The sequence below is a fragment of the Limulus polyphemus genome, unplaced genomic scaffold, assembly GCF_000517525.1.
Source record: "Limulus polyphemus unplaced genomic scaffold, Limulus_polyphemus-2.1.2 Scaffold906, whole genome shotgun sequence".
In the NCBI taxonomy this organism is placed as follows: domain Eukaryota; kingdom Metazoa; phylum Arthropoda; class Merostomata; order Xiphosura; family Limulidae; genus Limulus; species Limulus polyphemus.
In genome coordinates, this window is record NW_013666516.1 from 1 (window position 1) to 7140 (window position 7140).

Here is a 7140-nt window from a genome sequence, read left to right on the forward strand (position 1 = left end):
ACGACGACTGATATAAGTAGAAACACTGTTAAATTTAAAGGCTACAATTGTTCTGACTCGGCACGACGACTGATATAAGTAGAAACACTGTTAAATTTAAAGGCTACAATTGTTCTGACTCGGCACGACGACTGATATAAGTAGAAACACTGTTAAATTGAAAGGCTACAATTGTTCTGACTCGGCATGAGGACTCATGTAAGTAGAAACACTGTTAAATTTAAAGGATACAATTGTTCTGACTCGGCACGACGACTGATATAAGTAGAGACACTGTTAAATTTAAAGGATACAATTGTTCTGACTCGGCATGAGGACTCATGTAAGTAGAAACATTGTTAAATAAAAATGCTACAATTGTTCTGACTCGGCACGAGGACCGACGCGGGTATACAATATATTTTGGATAAATAACAAACCATACTGGGGTGTTTCCACACGGTTTGCTACAGATCGATACATCACGTTTTTAACATAACATAAAAGAAGAAATCTCTAGCACATAGTCATTAAAGTCTCATCAGCTGCGAATCATCTACTTTTATACATAACTAACCCAGAATCTGCTTTGCAAATGAGAAGCGGTAATGATAATTCGCGCCAAAACCGAGCCAGCGCAACACTGGAAGACGCCTGGTGTCGGCCTACGTTACTGCACAGCGTTTAAATAACAATTTCATTAAAAGTCATTCTTAATTCATCAATGCAAGATTTTTCTTATAATATATAACATTAAAGGCGCTCAATGCAGACTGATGTATGACAATTGAGTCTAATGTTCTCTGGAATGGCTGCCATTCAATTACGTCAAAGCGCGTTCGCTATACTCAAACAACACGGGACGTTGCTTCAATGTAGAGTAACGACTGTAGAACAGCAAGTTAGTAATTCTTTGTTCAAATGACTCACGCAAAACCATAAATCATATGAGTAATACTTCTTACTTCTCCTCAATAACAAGTCTAAGTGGCCACGGTATATTCAGCGAAATAATCCGAGCTATGGATTAACGTTAATTATTATTACTCCTGTAAAGAGCACCATCATTTAACCATTCTTTCCCTAAACGGAGGTTCGTTTTGAACGTACTCCATCACATCTTATAGACATCCATACAATTATTAATCAAGAAATGGGCGAGACGTTTTTATCCATCTGTTGGTTCATTTTCCTGACTGCTCGGCAATTCGAGAGTTTAATTTTTTTTCTTACAATATGGACTTTATATATATTTCCAGGTATCTTGTTGAAACTGAGGTCTCTGGATATTATTTTGTTCCGAAGTACATTTATTTGTAATTACGAACAGATAAAATTTCCGAGAACTTTGCATCATTTTTCAAGTTCTTTTATTTGCGCAACGTCTTCATTTGGGGCATGAACCCGAAACGTTGAGCAAATATATCAACTTGAAAAATTCACTAGAACTCACAACTGTTTTATTTATTTGTAATTATGTGTACAATGCTCCAGCAGGCATTACGTAAATTAAAAAATGTAAATAAATTTATCTCTCTCTCTCTCTCTTTTTCGCTCCCACCTTAGTAGCTCAACGGAAAGTCTGAATACACATAACGCTAAAAATCAGGTTTCGATACCCGTGGTGGGCATAGCATATATAGCCCAGTGTGTAGCTTTGCGCTTAACAACAGACTAACTAATGCAGTTCCAACATTTGGTAGTTACTTTTTGTAAAGTGAAATACTACTATCAGAGGTTTGTTTGTTTTTTATAATCCACGTGACGTTGCCTAAAAACCATAAGTCGTTGAATGCTATTCTAATAATATAAATCTAGTTACTTGTTGTGTCTACGATATACAGGTATTTTTAATATAAATCTAGTTACTTGTTGTGTCTACGATATACAGGTATTTTTAATATAAATCTATTTACTTGTTGTGTCTACGATATACAGGTATTTTTAATATAAATTTAGTTACTTGTTGTGTCTACGATATACAGGTATTTTTAATATAAATCTAGTTACTTGTTGTGTCTACGATATACAGGTATTTTAATATAAATCTAGTTACTTGTTGTGTCTAGGAAATACAGGTATTTTTAACATAAATCTAGTTACTTGTTGTGTCTAGGAAATACAGGTATTTTTAACATAAATCTAGTTACTTGTTGTGTCTAGGAAATACAGGTATTTTTCATATAAATCTAGTTACTTGTTGTGTCTACGATATACAGGTATTTTTCGTATAAATCTAGTTACTTGTTGTGTCTAGGAAATACAGGTATTTTTCATATAAATACAGTTACTTGTTGTGTCTAGGAAATACAGGTATTTTTAATATAAATCTAGTTACTTGTTGTGTCTACGATATACAGGTATTTTTAATATAAATCTAGTTACTTGTTGTGTCTAGGAAATACAGGTATTTTTCATATAAATCTAGTTACTTGTTGTGTCTAGGAAATACAGGTATTTTTAATATAAATTTAGTTACTTGTTGTGTCTAGGAAATACAGGTATTTTTGCAGAAGTGACTCTAAATGGTCTGGTTGTTAGGGCGCTCGACTCGCAATCTGCAAATCGCCGCCACTGAACATGCTCTCCCTTACAGCTGTGAGGGTGTTATAATGTGACGGTCAATCCTACTATATGTTGGTAAACATGTAGCCCAAGAGTCAGTGGTGAGTGTCGTTGACTAGCTACAATCAGGGTTCAACAACAACAACAAAAAACTTTATTCAACAATTATAGCACTTAGGAATAAATTCAACACTTACCAATACACAGTTAATAAATATGTGCCTGGCCAGGACTTTACACTGATGTTAATAAACAATATATCATAAATATATATATATATTATTTCAACTAATGGAATCAGGAAAAAAAATCCTATTTCCAACAAAACACAGCAAACACAATATTCCAAAAATACCTCTCACTATTAATAACAATATCGAGTAACAGCAATAATTCACTATTTCGTGACTCTCTCTCTCTCTCTTAGTGAAACTTCTAGCAGGATATTTATTCACTGAGTAGGTCACGCGAATACAAGCTCATGTGATCATATATTTACATAATCTTCTGCTACATTAATAGTATCTGTACGTCATCACTAGGGAAACTAATGTCAGTTTCATCATACGTAAATTTTTACTCAAAATACTAATGGTTAGCTAGAAGGTGAGTTAGCGTTTTAATGCAACTAAAAATACATAGATAAAGTAAACGATAGAAGGAAATAATAAATAAACGATAAACACAACCATAATCATCAAAAAATTTAATTTGCAACCTCACACTCCTTCCCCCTTGAAAAACTTTTAACTCCCTCTTTAAACTGACATCATGAATCCTTTACAGTTTAAGTACAGATACCATACAAGAACAATACAATTCATGTTTTTGAATCTTCAGCTAGATCTTCTATACTTCCAGCTCTGGTTTGGCTTACTGAAAGTTTAGCACTTTGAAGACCAGCTAACTACGACAATTAACTCTGCGACGTGGTCACAATGTCCTTTGAGGAGGAGATAGAGTTAAGTCATCAAAAGATCCATTGAAGGATGAGAAGTGGACACGCTAGCAGAAGCCCTTTTTCTTATGGGGGAACGACCATCAAGTTTTCTGGAGTCAACATTTTTGTTTTGCTGCAACTGCCTAGGACGATTATTATCTTCTTCACTGTCGAGAGAATTGTCACTGGGGAAATATATATCTCTCTATATATTAGAAATATGAAATTGTCCTACAACTACACCTGATCTAGGATCTTTCAATTCATACACTAATGAAGTAATACACTTCGTAATTTCGAAAGGTCCATTTTTATCTCGGAGCAAATTTTGCAGTAAAATGATTTACAACAGAAGATGAATGATGTGTCCTTAATAATACTAAATCACCTACTTTAAATCTGTCTAGGCATCTCTTATGGTTGTAGGCTTGTCGCTGTCGCTTCTGTGCCTTTTCAACATTGGATCTTGCCTTCTGTATGACATCTTGTAATTCTGCTGTTCGTTCATCAATGGTTTGAGGTGATGTTGGGTATTTCGTCAGTCGGTCCCAAGGAAGGAAATCTCATGTCCAAAGTGAAGTTTGGCTGGTGTGTAACCTGTAGACTCATGAAAAGAAGTTCTAATAGCTAGATAAAATCTCAGATAAATGATTATCCCAAGTTCAATTATTTCTTTTTTAAACATGAGCAGATATCATTCTACCAATATTTATATTTACTCTTTCAGTAACGTTAGACTGAAGATGATATGAAGTTGTAAAGATGTGTTTAATTCCCAGAGCTTTACAAGTTTCATCCATCAAATGTGGGCCATTATCAGATACAAGTGTCTTTGTTATACCATATCTACACAAGTATTCATTAATTAGTTCTTTGCAGTTATTTGTTTGAGAGGATATAATTTAATCCATTTACTGAAATAATCTGTCACAACCAACAAATAACTATTTCCTGTCCTAGACTTAGGATAAGGTTCCATGATGTCTACTCCTATTATCTCACCAGGTTCCATTAGTTTAGTGCTTTGCATCAATCCACCTGGCCGTTTCTGATCAAATTTGGTAGTTTGACAAACATGTCATGACAACACATACTTTCTCATACCAAACCAATAACCACATCTGGATACGTTGTCTATTGTTTTTTGGACACTTAGATGACCAGCCGTAGGATGATCATGCAGTTTAATCAACATCACCAGTCTGAATTCACCATTGCTAGCGAACCCTTTTGTGTAATAAAGAACATTATCATTCAAGACATAGTGTTTGGATTTACTTACAGTCTCTGCAATTATAAGAGAATCGTCTGGTAAGAATCCAGTTTTCAAATAAAAGTATATATGCATATATTGATCATCTTTAGCTTGTTCAGTAGTCAACTGTTCTCTGGTGTTAACATTGACAATGGAAAAAAGTTTAGGTGATACCTTACTGATGACCGGGGAGTCTGTAGGATGTCTGGATATGACATCAGGGAACTGGTTCTTTTTTTTCCTTTTCTGTGCAGTATTTGAAATTTAATTCTTGTAATTTTAGTGACCAACAGATAAGTCTACCAGTTAACTTTGGAGGTATCTGTAACCATTTCAAGGCAGCATGGTCAGTTATAACTGTAAATTCTTCTCCATCTAGGTATATCTTAAACTTTTCTATAGCCCAGACTATAACTCTGTAATAGTATAATTTCTTTCTGCAGTGTTCAGCGTTCTACTGGCATATATTATGAAACCCTTCTGACACAGATCTGTTCTTAATACAACATTTGAAGCATCGGTATACAAAAAATAGTGTTCACCTTTTCTTGGAAGTTGCAAGACAGAGGATTCGCATAAAGCTTGCTTTAATTTTTGGAATGCATCCTCACACTGTGGGGTCAATTTCCACCTGATATGCTTCTTTCATAACTGATATAAAGGTTCAGCAACTGTAGCAAAGTTTTGAATAAACTGATTGTACCAGACATACATACCCAAGTATATGCTTAAACCTCTGCAGTTTCTTGGAGTTGGGAAGTGTGTAACAGCGTTCACTTTGTCATCATTTGTGTGTATTCCCTCAGAAGAGAGTTTAAATTCTAAATATGATGCTCCAGATTGGCAAAATTTGCTTTCAGGAACGTTTCCAGTATGTTTAGTTGTACGTAGCTTGTAGAAAACCAATTCAAGGTCTTTCAAATGTTGTTCAGATGTGAGTGAAAACACTATAATATCATCAATATAAGCTTTGAAACATTCAGTTGCTCCTGCTAAAGCAATGTCCATAAGTCTTTGGGGGGGGGGGGGCAGGTACAATTCTAATACCGAAAGGCATCACTTTAGATAGAAAAAGTTCATTATCAGTTAGGAAGGCAGCTTTATGTCTATCCTCCATCTTAACAGGTATTTGCCTATATCCACTGGATAAGTTTAACGTACTGATACAGGTTGCCCCTGATATATCACGTATATGAAGCAGTGGACAGAAGTCAGATTTAGAGACTTGATTTAACTTCCTGTAGTCAACACAGAACCTAAAATCATTAGTCTTGTTCTTGACAATAACTACTGAAGAAGCCCAAGAAGTAGAGGGTTCAATTAACCCATCACGAAACATTTCATACACTTGATCATATAGCACTTATAATTCAGTGGGAGAATAACAATAAGATTTACTAAACATTGGCTTTTCTGTAGTGGTTACAATACTGTGTTTAGACAAACCTGTGGGGCCAGGTTTGTTGCTAAAAATATCGGCATATTTCAATACAAGTTGCTTTAATTGTTCACAGTCTTTACTCTTTAAATGTGAACATTGTATTTTTTCAATCAGTATCTTTTCAATCTCAGAGTCATGCCTAACAGATGGAACTTTTAATTCAAGAACATTTGTGAAGAAGTTAAGGGTTGCTTCGTTTTACTGAATGCAGTCTACTCCAATAAGACAAGATACAGCCAAATCTTTGACGACGACCGAACATTGGTCCACAGTGTTATTTGTTACTAATAGTTTTGCTTCAAAATATCCAAACCATTGACAGTTCATCATTCCATCTACAAGACACGTTACCTTTACTTCAAGTTTGTAATTAAAGTGTTAGATCATTTCTCCAGATTTTTGCCATATATTTTCATATAATACTGAATAATCCGGCCCAGTATCTATATGATCTCCTACTTTCACGCCATACATTTTTAGGGTTAGGTGTGGCAGATTCATTTTAGTTCTTGTTAAATAGTAAATGGAGGTTGATTATAAACAAGATTACGACACTTATAAACAACATTGTTTATTGACAAAAAGGGGACATGGATAAACGTTTCAATAAACAATGTTGAACACATCGATTGCTAGTGAATGGAGGGTTTTACTTTCACGGGACTCAAAACCTCCTTCTTTGATCCCTGCTCTTGTTTCCCGACAGCTGTCCTTCGTTTCTTTCTTTCCTGTTTACAAATTCTTCTAAAGAGTTCCTTAGCCCCTGGGTACAAGTTAGTCAATGTTTCTATAAATTCTCCCCAGTGTTCGAAATCCATTTTTAAACCAAAAGCCTTCCACCATTCTAGTGCCCCTCCCCTCTAACAGTTTCCACCCATTTATTCTCAGGTTAATAACAATATCGAGTGATAAACAGTAATAATTCACTAATTATCTGGTGACTCTCTCTCTCTCTCTCTT